We start from the raw sequence: 20,382 nt of genomic DNA on the forward strand, positions 1-20,382 counted from the left end.
GCAATTAGCAAGACACCCCCAATAAAGGAGTGGTTCTGCAGGTGGTGACCACAGAGCACTTCTCAGTTCCTATGCTTCCTGGCTGATGTTTGGTCACTTTTGAATGCTGGCGTGCTTTCACTCTAGTGGTAGCATGAGACGGAGTCTCACACCACACAAGTGGCTCAGGTAGTGCAGCTCATCAGGATGGCACATCAATGCGAGCTGTGGCAAGAAGGTTTGCTGTGTCTGTCAGCGTAGTGTCCAGAGCATGGAGGCGCTACCAGGAGACAGGCAGTACATCAGGAGACGTGGAGGAGGCGTGGAGGGCAACAACCCAGCAGCAGGACCGCTACCTCCGCCTTTGTGCAAGGAGGAGCAGGAGGAGCATGCCAGAGCTGCAAAATGACCTCCAGCAGGCCACAAATGTGCATGTGTTCTGCTCAAACGGTCAGAAACAGACTCCATGAGGGTGGTATGAGGGCCGACATCCACAGGTGGGGGTTGTGCTTACAGCCCAATACCGTGCAGGACGTTTGGCATTTGAGCCACACGGTCCGTGTGGCTCAGTTGTAGAGCATGGCACTTGCAACGCCAGGGTTGTGGGTTCATTCCCCACGGGGGACCAGGATGAATATGTATGAACTTTCCAATTTGTAAGTGCTCTGGATAAGAGCGTTTGCTAAATGACTTAAATGTAAAATTTGCCAGGAACACCAAGATTGGCATTCGCCACTGGCGCACTGTGCTCTTCACAGATGAAAACAGGTTCACACTGAGCACATGTGACAGACGTGACAGAGTCTGGAGACGCGTGGAGAACTTCTGGCCGCTTGCAACATCCTCCAGCATGACCGATTTGGCGGTGGGTCAGTCATGGTGTGGGGTGGCATTTCTTTGGGGGGCGCACAGCCCTCCATGTGCTCGCCAGAGGTAGCCTGACTGCCATTAGGTACCGAGATGAGATCCTCAGACCCCTTGTGAACCATATGCTGGTGCGGTTGGCCCTGGGTTCCTCCTAATGCAAGACAATGCTAGACTCATGTGGCTGGAGTGTGTCAGCAGTTCCTGCAAGAGGAAGGCATTGATGCTATGGACTGGCCGCCCGTTCCCCAGACCTGAATCCAATTGAGCACATCTGGGACATCATGTCTCGCCCAATCCACCATGCCACGTTGCACCACAGACTGTCCAGGAGTTGGCGGATGCTTTAGTCCAGGTCTGGGAGGAGATCCCTCAGGAGACACATCCGCCACCTCATCAGGAGCATGCCCAGGCGTTGTAGGAGGTCATACAGCCACGTGGAGCCACAACACACTACTGAGCCTAATTTTGACTTGTTTTAAGGACATTACATCAAAGTTGGATCAGCCTGTAGTGTGGTTTTCCACTTTAATTTTGAGTGTGACTCCAAATCCAGACCTCACATGGGTTGATAATTTGATTTCCATTGATCATTTTTGTGTGATTTTGTTGTCAGTATTCAACTATGTAAAGAAAAAAGTATTTAATAAGAATATTTCATTCATTCAGATCTAGGATGTTATTTTAGTGTTCCCTTATTTTTTTGAGCAGTGTATGTAGAGAGTTTAATGCGTGTTGTGAGCTGTAAAATATCGCCACATTCGCTCCTTCAGAGTTCTTAAAGCGTTCAACAACTGAAGCTTCAAATCCGAGCCTGTAGCAAAATGTACTATATTGTGCTTCTTCATCAGTTTCTGAAAAGTATTATTAAAAAATTATTTCCGCCATCATCTGCACATTCTTGGGGCTCCTCCTTCCTTCAAGATAGAGTCAAAGGCCCGGGTCACCTCTGCCCCGCTCATATTTTTTAAGCCCCTTACAAATGCTATTTTAGAGAAAATATTATAACCATTGTAGCAATTTCCATCATTTTTATCTGCAAGGGCTGCATGTCACATAGATCCACCTGAAATTGGACAAGGGATGAGTAGAAAAAACTATATTTCTTAGAAATTGTTTTCTTACAGGTTTATGTAGAGTATAATGCATCCTGCTCTGATAACCACTCATTCACTTTAGCATCGCTTAACAGGCTACCTGTTTCTTCGGCTATAGCTCTCTGGAAACGCTCTTTACCCCCGTAAGTCCCGGGGTTAGAGGGATTAATAATGTTTTTCAACATCTGCTCCGCCATCCTTCTTGCCTCGCTGAGGTACAATAAAGTTAATGAGCCACTTTCAAATAACGACAACATTTCATTTAGAATTTTTATTTTATGCATGCTTAAGTATTACCGTATACAGACAATTCAGATTCGTTGCAGATATACATGTCCGTTTCTCAACGATCACAGCAAGCAACACCCTGTATATTTGTTTTAGATTTACAGGCTGTTTCGCTGAATTTTTAAAACACACACGTCCGCTATATAAGCACATAAACAACAAATATGATACTGTTACAATGAATGGTGTTTCAAACAAATAAAGTAAAATCTTAGACAGGGTTGTTTCTAGTTCTTCAGAATCATCCACAAGACGGGATACCGGTTGTGTCCATTGCAGACTCTCGCCCGTATGTTGTACATGATTCATGATTTGTTCCATTTTAGCACACGCTCTACATTAACCCAGGCATTGTGTGTTGTGTAGAACGATACATTGCTCACTTTATTTTTCAATCATTTGATGCATAACATTTGTAAGTTCTGTCAAAAGAAAAAATGTATTTATTTCTCTCTAACATCGTATACACATAGTTACCCATTGCTTTACATCTAAATCACAAATGTCACTCGTTCTCTTGGGGTTTATTGAGCCAGAAAGTCATCACATCAGCCACCACAGCTTCGCGGTATTTATTGTCGTCCACCAGGGTGTGTCGGATTTCTTTGAGTTTCTCGGTGGATGTAGATTGCCTCCTTCAGTTCATGTAGGAAAGCCTCGGTTACCCCGTAAACTCTGGAATAGACGGCACCAAAGACCCATAGACTCCAGGTTCTGACCAGCGATGGTATAAACCTGCAGGACCACAGTCTTTTCACCAGCTCCTCAAAATGGTTGAAGAAGTAGTATCTGGCGGGTCGTATGCACGGATGAGGCGCTGGCTGGGGTGATTGATCTCACACCGATGCATTTTTCTCTTATATATTCTCCAATCACCACGTCTAAAAGTGTGGCTACAGAGGCCTTGATGGTGTCCACAAAAATAGTATGACCACATCAAACACATCCTCAGGCTGTGTACATGTAGGGGGTGTCGTGGTCTTGCCAGGGGGAGTAGAATGTCGGACTGCGAGGCATAGATCCTTAGGGTCTGGCACCCATGACGTATCGGAGTCCTGGTATGTTGTATGAATATCCATGTGTGATGAAAAGAAAGACTGGAGGCTTTAAGGGCACTCCTTTTATGTTGAACCATTCTTTGGTATCAGGGCTGGTTAACGCAGCGCGTACTTAGTTTTCTTCGGGGCTGACCTTCTGAGGATGAACCTTCTTGGGCTCCTTTGAATCATAATCCTCAGGATTCTATATATTTATGCACTTCTTTACAGTGAACAATGCTCTGCCACTGTTGGCTGCTGTACAAAAAGAGCGTCCAACAACTGTAACATTTTCATTCCATTAGATCCCAACTTTTAAAAGGAATAAGCATGGCGCAACCTAAATCCCCAGTCAGGCCACCATCACTGTTGTTTTCGTTGCGGATTTTCTCGTTGCTGATATAGAACTCCACGCACCACATGGAAGTCCATTCTTTCTTTGTATTTTCACCCTGTGAAATATTCTTCCTGAGGAGTCAGGGGCACCCTTTACCCCTTGGTGATAAGTCTCAGTTCGGACACACAACCTTGCGAAAAAACCGTCCAGTCTTCAAGCCCGTAGTCCACTCCTAAAGTTGGTCTGTATATTCTTCTCCTTCAGCTACCGTATAGAGGTTCACTTCTACAGGCCAGGTAATCAAACCGATACCCCCATTGATGTCCATTAGACATCAGCACTTGATCTTTCAGCGCAGTTGCGGCGATATTTGGGTTCTATACACCACTTAGAAACCGCTTTTTTGGCGCATCGTATATTGTGGCTTTATCCTTGGCCCTTTCTCTATGTTTCAACGGCGGTCCTGCTTCCTCTATATGAACTGTTCTCAGGAGGGGCACACAACTGTCTCCGACCCTTTGATAGGATATGATGTCGGTATACACAAATATGTTGTAAAATCCTGCATGTATATCCGCAGGTAATGGGAATAATTTATCTTTCACATACGCCCATTTATTGGGACCCATCCCCAACATGTAGGCTAAATTACCGCTGGTCTTTATACCCCCGTCAGATTTGTACCCGTTAATGTATAGGGTTATAGATCAGGAATATTTCCATATTGTTCAGGGTTAGGAGTTCATTCAACTCTGAGACGATCCTGTCGACGGTTCTATAGAACCCTTTTTTAAGCTTAATAAGTTTCGCAGGTTCCGATATATTTTTGCAATAAAAATCACGGTCCTTATCTTTGATATTATACCAACTATGGGGGTATGTAATCTCGCTGAGACCTACTTCCCAGGCCTCTGATAACTCTATAGGCTTTGGAAAAATGGTTACATATAATTAGAACTCTGATTATTACGATATATATGTGCAGACGCATTACTGGGGAGAGTCAGGTAGAAGCCGCTGTGTTCCATGATGCACTCCTGTGTACACGCGAATGATGGTGTATTTATCATGCATGAGGGTTTAAGTTAACCCCCGCTGCCTCCACCACATCGTGCTCTAATACCCAACTGTTGAACTTTTGGGGACAGTTTTTCCAGCGGACCAGCACCCATTTTTTACCCTTTTCTCTCTTTTGATCTAGAATATCCTCCACGTGAAAGACCTTGTCTTTACCCAACTGTACCTTCTGTAATTCCTTCTCATAAAAAGATCCCTCTATAAGCTCCCCGTCATAATCTTTTAACTTGTAGACCGGGGGTATGCGCGGTAGTGACCGTGCTCATATTTTTTGTCGAAAACACCCCTCAGCTTGGATATACGTACCAAGTCCCCCTCTATGAATTTAAAAATATTTTTTTTCTTACGGCGAAGGGGGAACAAACCATACAGAATTTTAAAGACTTGAAAAGAGTTTTCAGAAGAGACCTCGGAGGGCTTCATACGTATACTCTTATGGTAGCTGTTGTTGTATCCCTTCACTAAATCTTGAACTATATCGATATATCTATGCGTGTTGTGAGCTGTAAAATATCGCCACATTCGCTCCTTCAGAGTTCTGTTAAAGCGTTCAACAACTGAAGCTTTCAAATCCGAGCCTGTAGCAAAATGTACTATATTGTGCTTCTTCATCAGTTTCTGAAAAGTATTATTAAAAAATTATTTTCCGCCATCAGTCTGCACATTCTTGGGGGCTCCTCCTTCCTTCAAGATAGAGTCAAAGGCCCGGGTCACCTCTGCCCCGCTCATATTTTTTAAGCCCCTTACAAATGCTATTTTAGAGAAAATATCTATAACCATTGTAGCAATTTCCATCATTTTTATCTGCAAGGGCCTGCATGTCACATAGATCCACCTGAAATTGGGACAAGGGATGAGTAGAAAAAACTATATTTCTTAGAAATTGTTTTCTTACAGGTTTATGTAGAGTATATGCATCCTGCTCTGATAACCACTCATTCACTTTAGCATCGCTTAACAGGCTACCTGTTTCTTCGGCTATAGCTCTCTGGAAACGCTCTTTACCCCCGTAAGTCCCGGGGTTAGAGGGATTATAATAAATGTTTTTCAACATCTGCTCCGCCATCCTTCTTGCCTCGCTGAGGTACAATAAAGTTAATGAGCCACTTTCAAATAACGACAACATTTCATTTTAGATTTTTTATTTTATGCATGCTTCAAGTATTACGTATACAGACAATTCAGGATTCGTTGCAGGATATACATGTCCCCGTTTTCTCAACGATCACAGCAAGCAACACCCTGTATATTTGTTTTAGATTTACAGGCTTGTTTCGCTGAATTTTTAAAACACACACGTCCGCTATATAAGCACATAAACAACAAATATGATACATGTTACAATGAAATGGTGTTTCAAACAAATAAAGTAAAATCTTAGACAGGGTTGTTTCTAGTTCTTCAGAATCATCCACAAGACGGGATACCGGTTGTGTCCATTGCAGACTCTCGCCCGTATGTTGTACATGATTCATGATTTGTTCCATTTTCAGCACACGCTCTTCATTAACCCAGGCATTGTGTGTTGTGTAGAACGATACATTGCTCACTTTATTTTCAATCATTTGATGCATAACATTTGTAAGTTCTGTCAAAAGAAAAAATGTATTTATTCTCTCTAACATCGTATACACATAGTTACCCATTGCTTTACATCTAAATAACAAAATGTCACTCGMTCTCTTGGGGTTTATTGAGCCAGAAAGTCATCACATCAGCCACCACAGCTTCSCGGTATTTATTGTCGTCCACCAGGGTGTGTCGGATTTCTTTGAGTTTCTCGTGGATGTAGATTGCCTCCTTCAGTTCATGTAGGAAAGCCTCGGTTACCCCGTAAACTCTGGGAATAGACGGCACAAGACCCATAGACTCCAGGGCTCTGACCAGCGATGGTATAAACCTGCAGGACCACAGTCTTTTCACCAGCTCCTCAAAATGGTTGAAGAAGTAGTATCTTGGCGGGTCGTATAGGCACGGATGACGGCGCTGGCTGGGGTGATTGATCTCACAACCGATGCATTTTTCTCTTATATATTCTCCAATCACCACGTCTAAAAGTGTGGCTACAGAGGCCTTGATGGTGTCCACAAAAATAGTACTGACRACCCCATCAAACACATCCTCAGGCTGTGTACATGTAGGGGGTGTCGTGGGTCTTGCCAGGGGGGAGTAGAATGTCGGACTGCGAGGCATAGAGTCCTTAGGGTCTGGCACCCATGACGTATCGGAGTCCTGGTATGTTGTATGAATATCCATGGTGTATGATGAAAAGAAAGACTGGAGGCTTTAAGGGCACTCCTTTTATTGTTGAACCATTCCTTTGGTATCAGGGCGTGGTTAACGCAGCCGCGTACTTAGTTTTCTTCGGGGGCTGACCCTTCTGAGGATGAACCTTCTTGGGGCTCCTTTGAATCATAATCCTCAGGATTCATATATATTATGCACTTCTTTACATGAACAATGCTCTGCCACTGTTGGCTCTGTACAAAAAGAGCGTCCAACAACTGTAACATTTTCAATTCCATTAGATCCCAACTTTTAAAAGGAATAAGCATGCGCAACCTAAAATCCCCAGTCAGGCCACCATCACTGTTGTTTTCGTTGCGGATTTTCTCGTTGCTGATATAGAACTCCACGCACCCACATGGAAGTCCATTCTTTCTTTGTATTTTCACCCTGTGAAATATTCTTCCTGAGGAGTCAGGGGCACCCTTTACCCCTTGGTGATAAGTCTCAGTTCGGGACACACAACCTTGCGAAAAACCGTCCAGTCTTCAAGCCCGTAGTCCACTCCTAAAGTTTGGTCTGTATATTCTTCTCCTTCAGCTACCGTATAGAGGTTCACTCTACAGGCCAGGTAATCAAACCGATACCCCCATTGATGTCCATTAGACATCAGCACTTGATCTTTCAGCGCAGTTGCGGGCGATATTTGGGTTCTATACACACTTAGAAACCGCTTTTTTGGCGCATCGTATATTGTGGCTTTATACTTGGCCCTTTCTCTATGTTTCAACCGCGGTCCTGCTTCCGCTGTTACAGTCATCACTACTTTGCCACTGATCACAAAATCCATGCTGATTTTTAAAATCTTGTTTAGTGTTCTGGGGCCGCATGTCTTGTTCTGGGCTTTATTTATAATGCGTCTGCCAACCCCAATACCCCAGGACATTCGTGTTTCATAGACAACAGCCCTAAGGTCAATAAAACAGGGGGTGGGGGGCCATATTCTTTGAAATGTTCATCCCCCCCAGTTCAAAGAGGTCCCTAGACATCAATCATCATGACAACTTCAAAGGCATTATATACATATTTTCGCACTCACTCTAAGGCGTGAGAACAGGAACAGGATGCCCATATATGGGCATAAGCACGTGATCACTTCCCGACGGGATGTCCTGACCGGATGCCCAAATATGGGCATGCACAGGTCATCCAGACATAGGGTCATAAATCAAACGTGTGCCGTCTACTTTATTCTCTCTTGTATGACCTGGCCAATATGGGGTAAATACCCACGTGGCTAACTACATCCGATTGACCAAGAAGACCATGAAGGAGAACTAGACCAATATAAGTTGTAGTAGCAATCAATGACATCTGTTCTCTCAGCATCTCGCTTTTTGTGTCCATTAAACATGGAACCTCTATTTATTTGACATACTTTCAAATGAATCTCACAATATATTACCAATATTGCATTTATGATGACAACACACTGTAGTCTTAGAAAAGAAAAGCTGGACACATTTCCGAGGCTCCGATGCAACGAATGCACTAAATACCAACGTTTCCACAGCTAAGCTGCCTTCATCAGGGTCTCATCTATCTAACACACTGTAGGCTGTCATATCCCATAACTACACATGACCAGGGATGTAGTTTAAAAAAGGTAGATCATCTGAATGCCATAGTGGATAGTATTGAGTGTACAGTGTGTTCTTCATGAAAAGGTCAACAGCGTAGCAGCACTACAGTACATCCCTGCATCATGTGACCTGAACTGACATACCCAGGCCAGCATGGAGTTTGTCCCTATGTGTAAACAAAACAAACTATTCAAACAGAATTTACGGGAAGAGTACTGAACACACAACACTTTCCTCCCATTCTCTCGCTCTCCTCCCTCCTCTTTTCTGCCCCTTCCTCCCCCTCTACCCCACTTTCCCCTGCGCCCCATCCCCCCTCCAACCTCTGGTAGATATGCATTCTGTCTTTTCTAGGTTAACATTTTCAACATTAACGTAAAAAATGTTTTGCCTTTTAAGAACTGGTCAATTGTAGTCTTTTAACTCCACCACCACCACTACTCTGTCTCTCTCCCTCTCTGTCTCTCGGTCTCTTTCACTCTCTCTCTCCCTCTCTCGCGTTCCCCCTTCTCATTCGTCTATTTCAGCCAAGTCAAACAGAGCAGGTTTTAACATGACTTTTAGACTCGTAGTCTAGCATAATACCTCACCATAGGTCTCTATTGGGACACACAGACTGCAGTGAATTCAAGTCTAATGCATGTGAGCAATAGCCACACAACAGTAAAACAATAACAACAGAAACATTTGTAGCCAGGACCTTCAACATGGACTGGACCCCTCCGTTCATCTGGTGAGTTTGTTTGGTTACACTGTACTTGAACCCATTGGCTATAGCTAAGTGAACGTAAACAACAACTGCTTAATGAGTGTGTAAAGTCAGTTGTCATAATCAGACCAGCTGCCGTGAAGGTGTATGCCATTTATTCCATTACTAGTACATTGTGTCATGTGACTAGCACGTGTGAGAAWGAGTTCAAATGAAGTATAACCTGTTTGTTTATATTACGCAGCATCGCCAGTGGTTTTAACGTTTATTGAGCTTTCATCTTGAAGGATGATAAGAACATATGATTCCTACAGCATCATGAGGTTATGTTTTCTTCTGCTTCCTGGTCACAGATCAGAAAATAGCTCTCTTTCTGATCAGTCATCATACAGACATGTTTCAAGGGGCTGTATTTACCTCGTTGTGACACACAACTCCTCCTATACCTCCCATCTCAGCCCTCTCTCCCTGTGTTGCTCTGCTCCAGGCTGCTGTGTGTGTCTGTGTGTGAGTGTTGGCGGTTGGCCCGGTCCCTGCCAGCCCTACATGGGGTGGTCCAGTCCCCCCAGTTCCCCCAGCCGTACCCTGCTGCCCTGTCACAACAGTGGGACCTCAGTGTACCTGAGGGCTACCAGCTCCAGCTCAGCTTCACTCATCTGGACATCGAGCCGTCAGCCGACTGCTACTACGACTCACTCACGGTCAGTGGACTTCAAAACAACACTTTGACACCTTATTATAAAATGTAGGATGTATTAAGTGTTTCTTACCGATATTGAAATATGTCCAAGAACCTTCTTCACTCCGTCATTCCAGGTTTTATATGACAAGAAGGTCCTTGCAAAGTTCTGTGGTCAGGAGAATTCTGCTGATGGACATCACCCAGGCAACCGGCCACTCTTGTCTCCAGGCAACAGGCTCACCATTGTCCTTCAGACAGACGACACGAACCCTGAGCCACACCAGCACCTCGGCTTCTCTGCCCATTATCAGGCCAAAGGTAGCAACCCCACTAGACGATCAGATGCCCTGCTCACAACATTAATACATAATCCAAGCCAACCGTACAACACTGTTAAACCACAAACCCCAGGAAAGTCTCAGGGAAGGTGACATCACGATGTGATGCTAAGCTACACCCCCCACCTATCTCCTTCCCTTCACCTCTCTTCTCCATCTCTCTCTCCTTCCCTCCACCTCTCTTCTCCATCCCTCTCTCCATCCCTCCACCTCTCTTCTCCATCCCTCTCTTCCATCCCTCCACCTCTCTTCTCATCCTCCCTCCCTCCATCCCTCACCTCTCTTCTCCATCCCTCTCTCCATCCCTCCACCTTCTCTTCTCCATCCCTCTCTCCATCCCTCCACCTCTCTTCTCCCATCCCTCTCCCATCCCTCTCCCAGACATAGATGAGTTTTCAGCTCCAGACCCTGAGGATTGGTTCTGGTCCACTCTGCTCCAGCTCTGCCACAACACCCTGGGCTCCTCACATGTGCTCCTGTCGCCATGTGGCTACGAGGCTCCGCCCTGTACCAGCGCACCTGTGTCTGTGAGTACATCTACTCTCTATCTGTGGCGTGTGTGTGTATTGTAGTCCTACACATCTTGTGGACATCTCTCTCCTCCCCCAGTGTCCTGTGGTAGGGGTATATTTGATGAACCAGGGGGGACTCTGTCCAGCCCAGGGTACCCTGACCCATCACCCCACGGCCTGGCCTGTCAGTACGTCATCTCTGTGGAGCCTGGGTTCATCGTCAACCTCAACTTCACTGACAGCTTCCACATAGAGCACATAGGCACCCAGAATGGACCCAGCTGCCTCTACCACTGGTTACAGGTAACACTGTACAATGCCCTGACCACTGGCTACAGGTCACACTAAACACTGCCCTAACCACTGGCTACAGGTCACACTGAACACTGCCCTGACCACTGGCTACAGGTTACACTGAACACTGCCCTGACCACTGGCTACAGGTCACACTGTACAATGCCCTGACCACTGGCTACAGGTCACACTGTACAATGCCCTGGTCACTGGTTACAGGTAACACTGTACAATTCCCTGACTACTGGTTACAGGTAACACTGTATAATGCCCTGACCACTGGTTACAGGTAATACTGTATAATGCCCTGACCACTGGTTACAGGTAACACTGTACAATTCCCTGACTACTGGTTACAGGTTGCACTAAAATGCCCTGACCACTGGTTACAGGTAACACTGTACAATTCCCTGACTACTGGTTACAGGTAACACTGTATAATGCCCTGACCACTGGTTACAGGTAANTAACACTGTATAATGCCCTGACCACTGGTTACAGGTAACACTGTACAATGCCCTGACTACTGGTTACAGGTAGCACTAAAATGCCCTGACCACTGGTTACAGGTAACACTGTACAATTCCCTGACTACTGGTTACAGGTAACACTGTATAATGCCCTGACTACTGGTTACAGGTAACACTGTATAATGCCCTGACCACTGGTTACAGGTAACACTGTACAATTCCCTGACTACTGGTTACAGGTAACACTGTATAATGCCCTGACCAATGGTTACAGGTAACACTGTACAATGCCCTGACCACTGGTTACAGGTAACACTGTACAATGCCCTGACCACTGGTTACTGTTAACACTGTACCATGCCCTGACCATTGGCTACATGTGTTTAATGTCCTCAGCACTGCATAGAGTACATGAATTAAGTATTGAATGTGTGTGTTTGTTCATGTGTGTGTTCATGCATGTGTGTGTGTTCAGGACAACATGCTTTGTGTTTGGTTACAGTGTTTGATCTCTCCTCTGCCTCGCACCAGGTGTCCATCCCCGACAAGGAACCCCAGAAGCTGTGTGGAGTGAAGAGTCCTGGACTAATGGCCACTAACTCTTACACTGTCCAGCTAGACTACCACACTGACTGGGCTGGTCTGAGCCAGGGCTGGAGCCTGCACTACACTACTCAGAGTGAGAGAGGGAGGAGGAAATGCATAGAGAGGGAGAACAGAGGTAGAGGGAAATAATGAAAGAGGAGAGGGAGAAAGACAGAGCAAGGGAGAGTATGAAGGGAAGAGCAGATGCAAACTGGTGAAGGGCAAAAAAGGTGAGAAGGTAAAACCTCCTGGAAGTAAAGCAGAGAATACAGGTCAAAGTTGAAGCCTACCTAAAAAAGCCCTGGTCTGAAATCCTGATATGTGTGTTGTTGTTCATAGGGGTGCAGTGTGCTTCACCCAGTTCTATCACCAATGGAAGAGTCACCCCAAACTTTCCCCAGTACTATTACAGAGACTACATCCAAGTTAGCTGTGACCCTGGCTACAAACTAATGATGGTGAGATTAAACAATCCCCTTTTACCCTGCCTCTTATCATTCTCTCCTACCTCATACTTCCTTCTTTCTCTTTCTCTTGTTTATATTCACAGCTTATCTTCATATTTCATACAAGCGCTCTATTTCCCTGCAAATTCCCCTTAACGATGACTCCCTCCGCCCTCCCTCCCTACCCTCTGTCTCTGTCTCTGGTCCTTCTCTCTATCCATCTCTCTCTCTCTGCTCTCGTCTCTCTCTCTCTCTCCTCTCTCTCTCTCTCTCATCGCTGCTTCTCCTACTTTTCTCTCCTCGTCTCTCATTTCTCTCATCTCTCTCTCTCTCCTACTCTCTCTCTTGCTCTCTCCTCTCTCTTCTCTGCTCTCTCTACTCTCTCTCTCCTCTCTCTCATCTCACCTCTCTCTCTCTCCTCTCTCTCCCCCTTCCTTCTCTCCTCCTCTCTACTCTCTCTCTTCTCTCCTCTCTCTCTCGCCCCTCTATCATCTCTCTCTCTCTCTTCTCTCTTCTCTCCTTCTCCTCTCTCTACTCTCTCTCTCTCTCTCTCTTCTCCTCTCCTCGCTATCTCTCCTCCTCATTCCTCCTCTCTCTCTCCTCTCGTGCTCGCGCTATTCTCTCTTCTCTCTCTCCCTCCTCTCTCTCTCTCCTCTCCTCGTCTCTCTCTCTCTCTCTCTCTTCTCTCTCTCTCTCTCTCTCTCTCTTCAGGATGGCAGAGACAAGAGCTATGCCTCCATGTGTCAAAAGAATGGACAGTGGCACCTCTCCTCCCTGAGTGCCACAGTGAGTCACAACCCATAGAAATGGATCTATTTCTATGATTACAACCTAATGAGTCAAGTTCCATATTAAACACAGATGTATTTTGGTTTCTGTCTCTCGTCTCTCTCTTTCTCTCTCTCTCCCTCTCTCGTGCAGTAATTGATGTGGGGAACCTAAAGCATTGTTGAATGGAGGTAAGGTTCATATCTGGCTCTCAGAACCAGCATCTCTCCGTCATTCAGTACCACTGCAATGAACCTTTCTACTCACTCCTTGGAGGAGCACTGGTGAGATGTTTAACTATCCTTCATCAGTCACACACATTTGTCTCACTAACAAAAATTATATTTTTTAATTTCTGTCTGTGCTGTCTGTCTGTCTTCTCGTCTGTCTGTCTGTCTGTCTGTTCTGTCTGTCTGTCTGTTCTGCTGGCTGCCTGCCTGCCCCTGTCTGTCTGTCTTCTGTCTCTTCTGTCTGTCGTCTGTCTGCGTCTGTCTGCTGTCTGTCTGTCTGTCTGGTCTGTCTGTCTGTCTGTCTGTCGTCTGTCTGTCTGTCTGTTTCTGTCTGTCTCTGTCCTTCAGTGAGCTACACTTGTGCAGCAGATAGAACATGGAGAGAAACCTTGGACAACCCTGTCTTCCCTCATGTACCCAGGTAACTCCTTAAGTACCATTTCTTTACCAATATCCCTCAAATACCATCCTGTATCTATTGTGTGTTACCCTCGTCACTACTTTACCCCCCACCCCCAGTCTGTGGTCAGCCCACAGTGTCCATCTCAGGCTTTCAGAGGATCATGGGGGGAGACAAAGCCCCAGACAAAACCATCCCCTGGCAGGTGATGCTCAGTGTGGACGGAGGCAGAGGAGGGGCCATGGTGATCGGGGACCYCTGGATCATGACTGCAGCTCATAWCCTGGTGCAWCAGGGKAAACTTGTGCTAAAMGAGAAACTTCYGGTAGGTAGATTGTGACACACCCATCAATTCATTGGACACTGGAGAACAAAAGTATTTCCTGCTTATGTTTTAAAGGTATAGTCCACTTAAATATCTGGAGTAACAACAGGCAAAGAGAAGTCTTCAGTACTTTGGTAAAGCCACCACAGGCTAACGTTCAAATTACGTCTGRAGAAGTCCTTCAGTGATGTCAGATTTGAAGAAGTTGAAGATCTATTCTGAAGTTGAATTATGTTTTGTTTTCAAGGTTTTTTTGGGAGACAATGATGCAGAAAAACTAGCAAAGCTCACTCCTCTTGGTGTCGCCTCTCTCCACCCCCACCCTGAATACAAAAACCCAGACAATGCAAACTACAATCATGACATCGCCCTGATAAAACTCCAACAACCACTCACATTCCACGCTGCCATCATGCCGTTGTGTCTGCCACCAGAGAACGCTGAATACAAAAGTGGCCAGATTGGGTGAGAGCCAGACTTGTCCTGTTCTTTATTAAAATTGAGAAAGCTGAACATCAATATGAACATTTATATTATTAAAGACATCAATACGAACACAAAGAGGAAGTGCATTTTGAAGGGATAGATAGACCCACATTTCATAATGTGTTCATTCTTATCATGGAAGTAGTCAATGCGCCAGGAGTGCAACCTACAATTTTCATGACTTCTTTTTGGCATCGTTGAATTAAATTGTAAAATCTAAAGTAGCCTAACTGCACAACTAGTCCTTAGCAGTCCACAGTTCATCAATGTTCTTTGGTAAGCTAATGAATGTAAGGCAATAGTTTTCTGAGTAACTCCTTGACCTCTTTCCTGACCTCTATCCCTTATCAGTATGGTGTCAGGCTTTGGCATCAAAGAAGATGATATCATTGCCAACGATCTCAGGTACATACGCCTACCAGTAGTGGACGGGAAGGTGTGCCAAGACTCTGTCAACAAAGCAAAAGCAGCAATGCCAACAGAGACGATCCCTGTTCTGACAGACAACATGTTCTGTGCCGGAGTACCTGAGGGGGGCAAGGACTCCTGTATGGGGGACYSTGGAGGGGCGTATGTCRTTAGGGATAGTAYTACTAAACMGTTTTGGGCTGCAGGTATTGTCAGTTGGGGTGTGGGTTGTGGGCAGACTGGTAGATATGGAGTGTACACCCMWGTGGCTAAATACATTAGCTGGATRAACAAAACCATGGAGGACAATAAGTAAAATATATAGGCGAAGATAACGAGGGAAAGAGAACAGAAATACAAAAGTATTTTCAATTCAAGTCATGATTTATGAATCCAAATAAAGCCCAAACGTTTCATCTCTGCTTTTCTCGTGTACATTTGTGTGAGTGTGTGTGTGTGCGTGCCTGTATGTGTGTTTGTGTGTGAGATGAAAGGTAATACAAAAGAAAAGAGCTTCGACTTGGGTTGACTATTTTGTGCTTATGTACCAGAGTATTTGAGTGAAGCAGAGCTGGAGCGGAGCGTGCCCAATTTGACTGAGGCAGGGACCGAGATTCCCAAAAGCTGAAGCGTTGGTAGCACTCACTTCACCAGCTCAGGGCATGCCCGGCCCAGCATGCATTTGTAGTCTACTTGTGTGCTGCTATCTATAGCCCCTTGCTTCAGCTATTGTCTAAATATTTTCATAAAGATACTGATAAAACACACGTGCTAAATCAAGGTGACTTACAAAGATGTAGACCAAGAGCAAGAGAGGGAGTGCGGTGATGTAATGATCACATCAAAGAAGAGAGGGAGTTTTGTGATGTAATGACCACAACTAAAGAATCATTGTGGAATCTGAAAAGATACATCTCCCAAAAGCATGATGCTATACTTACTATGAACACATGCTAAAAGAAAGGAACGAGGTGGGTAGATAACTAAGCGTGTCATTGTAGCAAAGTATTTATAAACAAAAAATCAGATCTCTTAAACATTTCGTTAATTTTTGTTATATTATCAATACAATGGGCCATAATTGATTTTGGCCCAATAGGCCTGGCATATTTAGCCTAAAAACCTTTAGGCCTACCTATAGAAACATTTTCAAACAACTCCGCATCTCTGCCCGGCCTTGCAAAAATGGCCAAAAGGGTGTTTAGCATCTCCAGTAGTTATGCAAGTGTGAAGAGGGTATTCTCCGCTGCTGCCCTGCTCTCCAGGCACCATCGCATGAGCCTGAAGCCACTGACTCTGGCCAAACTGGTGATTCTAAAAATGTATTCTAAAAATGTATTCAAAGCCACTAATAAGTCATTTTTTGTTTAATTTGTATTTAATTCTAAGTAAGTCACAGCCTATATGCACAATTTATAGACAATAATGATTTAATACAATGGAATGTTGTTTAAATGCTGAGCTCTTTATGTCCCTGCCAGCATATTGTTTCGCACTCACAAATGTGCACTTTCTATCCACCCCTTTCTATCAGCACTTTCTATCCACCCCTTTCTATCAGCACTTTCTATCCACCCCTTTCTATCAGCACTTTCTATCCACCCCTTTCTATCAGCACTTTCTATCAGCACTTTCTATCCATTCCTTTCTATCCACCACTTTCCATCAGCACTTTTTATCCATCCCTTTCTATCCATCACTTTCTATCCATCCATCCCTTTCTATCTATCCATCCCTTTCTATCCATCCCTTTTTATCCATCCCTTTTTATCCATCCCTTTGCGTTTGGTCGAGGCGAAGGGCTCACCGAGTATTCGTAGTGACCAGTAGGCGTGTTGAAAGCGGTCTTCACTCGTCCCGGGTTTGATCCGCACAAGATGGTATGCGTTCCGCAGGTCAAGCTTAGTGAAGACAACTGCTTCCTGGAGCAGCTCAAAGGCTGTGGCCATAAGGGGTAGCGGGTAGCGGTTACGGACGGTTATGGCATTGAGTCCCGGTAGTGATGCAAGGTCGTAATCCACCGTCTTTCTTGGCCACAAAGAAAAACTGCTCCCCGCGGCGAGGTAGATGGACGATGAGGCTGCTGCCAGAGCGTCCTTGATGTAGGTATCCATAGCAGCTCGTTCGGGAGGAGAAAGGGAAAAGATCCGACCCCTGGGAGGGCAGGTCCCGGAAACAGGTCGATGGTGCATCGTAAGGTCTATGGGGTGGTAGTTTGGTGGCCCTCTGTTTGCTAAATACCAGTTTGAGGTCATGGTAACACTCGGGAACTCGGGACAGGTCGATGGATTCAAGAAGACTCGGAAGGGGACTCGGGAATCGGAAGATACAAGTGGCTTGGCACGTAGGACCCACTGTCTTGATAGTGCCACAGACCAGTCGATGTGAGGGTTATGGCTGTGAAGCCAGGATAACCAGGACGAGAGGGAACTCGGACAGGAGATCAGATGAAAGTTCATCACTTCCTGGTGTTGGGAAACTGAAGTCGCAAGGGGGTAGTGGCAGAGTGACAAGTCCAGATCCCAAAGGGCTTCTATCCAACGTAGTACCCTTATGGGGTCACTCAGAGGTTCAGAAGGACGCCATTCTCTTTCGCCAGACCCATCCATGAAGTTACTGCGGCTCCAGGTCTACCAAGGCTTGAAGAGAAAACTCGTGGTCGTCCCAGGAAAGGGTAACTGGAATGAGCAGGCGAGAGTTGGATGGATGGGAGGAGGTTATGTTTCCCGTTACAGTCTCCAGACCTGCAGGGAAGATGTGCTTTCCTGGGCCTGGGCACGTGGAGCGGAATGTGCGCCGGTTTGCCGCAAATAGACAGCATCGCTCTCATCCCGGCGGTCTCTCTCAGCCTGGGAGATGCGTCAACCTGCATGGTTCTGGTGGAGCCAGCGAGGATAAAGGTGGAGACTCGGAGCTGGAACCGATAGGAGCTAGGGTGAGCGGTCTACGGTTGAGTTCTCTCTCTCTCAGACGCTGGTCTATGCGTGAGCAACTTGATAAGGGACTCGAGGTGTCCGGTGGTTCCGGAGTGGCCAGTTCTCTTGGATGGTGTCAGAAGACCCTTCAAAAAACACACTGTGAGCGCCTCGTCGTTCAGCCACTTGCTGCTGCCACAGTGCGGAACTGGATGGTAGTCCGTCACGCTGCGCCGACCTTGGCGGAGAGTCAGGAGCTGTTTGGCTGAGTCAGGGCGTTGGTAGGACTTGAAACACTCGCTTGAATTCTTCAGCAAAGGTAGAGTAGTGCAAGCAGGGATTTGGGCATCCCCACAGCAGTAGCCAGCTAGGGCTTTTCCGACAGCAGGGTGATGATATATGCTATCTTGGACCGGTCGGTGGGACACGACGATGGTTGCAGCTCAAAGGAGAGAGAACATTGGGTGAAAACCTTTACAAACACTCGATCCCTGAGAACCGTTGGGAGGCGGCAGACGAGGTTCAGCCAGGGGGTTAACTGCCAGGGGCATTGAATCTGATGAACTGGAGCAGAAGCGGTTGCCGGGAAAGTCGATCCGAATCTGCTTTATGGAAGTCAGCATCTCTGACAGAAGTTGAGAATGTCTAGCCATTAAGGCCTCTTGCTGAACCAGAGCAGCTTTCGTGGCGTTGGACAGTCCCTCGTGGTGGGACAGCATGGAAAAAAATCCTGGGTACTGGCTGCCTCTGGGCTCATTATAATGGCTCAGTGTTTCTGTCAGGACCCGGTGCGAGAAACAGTCACTAATAATCGTCAGAACCAGAAGATGAGGCAGACACAGACAGTACTAGAGATGGTGGTTTAATTAAAGAACAAATCTTCAGGCAAAGAAACTAAATCCACAATGTCCAAAATAAAGCCAAGAGGCACAAAATGGAAATCCTCCAAAATACAAAAGAAACTCCACAAAGTGGTAAAAACAGCAGGAAAAACAAACCTCAAAAGACTACTCAAATAATACACAAGAACTAACCAGAGAACCTCTGGAAATCCAACAAGAGAAATATCTGTATAAAACAAGGCTGGGGCTGGGTGCTAACTTACAAACACTGAGCAAGGAACTGAGGAACACACAGGGTTTAAATACTAACAAGGGAATGACTTACAGGTGCAAACAATAATTAGAGCAAGAAAAACAAAAGTACAAAAAAGGTGCAATGGGCATCTAGTGACCAAACCCGAACAGTCTTGGCCAAAACCTGCACACTTTCTATCCATTCCTTTCTATCCACCACTTTCTATCCACCACTTTCTATCCATTCCTTTTCTATCCACCACTTTCTATCCATCCCTTTCTATCCACCACTTTCTATCCACCACTTTCTATCCATCCCTTTCTATCTCCCTTTCTATCCACCACTTTCTATCCATCCCTTTTTATCCATCCCTTTCTATCCACCACTTTCTATCCACCACTTTCTATCCATCCCTTTCTATCCACATTTCTATCCACCACTTTCTATCCATCCCTTTCTATCACCACTTTGTATCCCCACATTCTATCCACCACTTTCCATCAGCATTTTCATCAGCACTTTCTATCTACCCCTTTTCTATCCACCCTTTCTATATCAGCAGTTCTATCCACCCTATCTATCCATCCCTTTCTATCCACCACTTTCTATCCACCCTTTCTATCCAGCACTTTCTATCCCCCCTTTCTATCCACCCCTTTCTAATCCATTCTACTTTCTTTCTATCCACCCCTTTCTATCAGCACTTTCTATCCACCTTTCTATCCACCCCTTTCTATCCACCACTTCTATCATCACTTTCTTTCACCTTTCTATCCACACTTTCTATCCACCCCTTTCTATCCACTCACTTTCTTTCACCCTTTCTATCCACCCTTTCTATCACCCCTTTCTATCACCACTTTCTATCATCACTTTCTTTCCACCCTTTCTGTCCACCACTTTCTATCTACCACTTTCTATCCACCACTTTCTATCCACTTTCTGTCCACCACTTTCTATCTTATCACTTTTCTATCCACCCTTTCTATCCACCCCTTTCTATCCACCCTTTCTATCCCCCACTTTCTATCATCACTTTCTTTCCACCCCTTTCTTTCCACCCCTTTCTATCCACCACTTTCTATCACCCCTTTCTGTCCACCACTTTCTATCTACCACTTTCTATCCACTATTTCTATCCCCCTTTCTGTCCACTTTTCTATCTACCACTTTCTATCACCCTTTCTTG

General features: G+C 45.5%; 1 pseudogene; it reads left to right on the plus strand.

Moving 5' to 3' along the window:
- Nucleotides 1-8,846: 8,846 nt before the first annotated feature.
- LOC112071694 (complement C1r-A subcomponent-like) lies at nucleotides 8,847-15,621 on the plus strand (annotated as a pseudogene).
- Nucleotides 15,622-20,382: the final 4,761 nt, after the last annotated feature.

The sequence above is a fragment of the Salvelinus sp. IW2-2015 genome, unplaced genomic scaffold (genome assembly GCF_002910315.2).
Source record: "Salvelinus sp. IW2-2015 unplaced genomic scaffold, ASM291031v2 Un_scaffold1687, whole genome shotgun sequence".
NCBI classification, from domain to species: Eukaryota; Metazoa; Chordata; class Actinopteri; order Salmoniformes; family Salmonidae; genus Salvelinus; species Salvelinus sp. IW2-2015.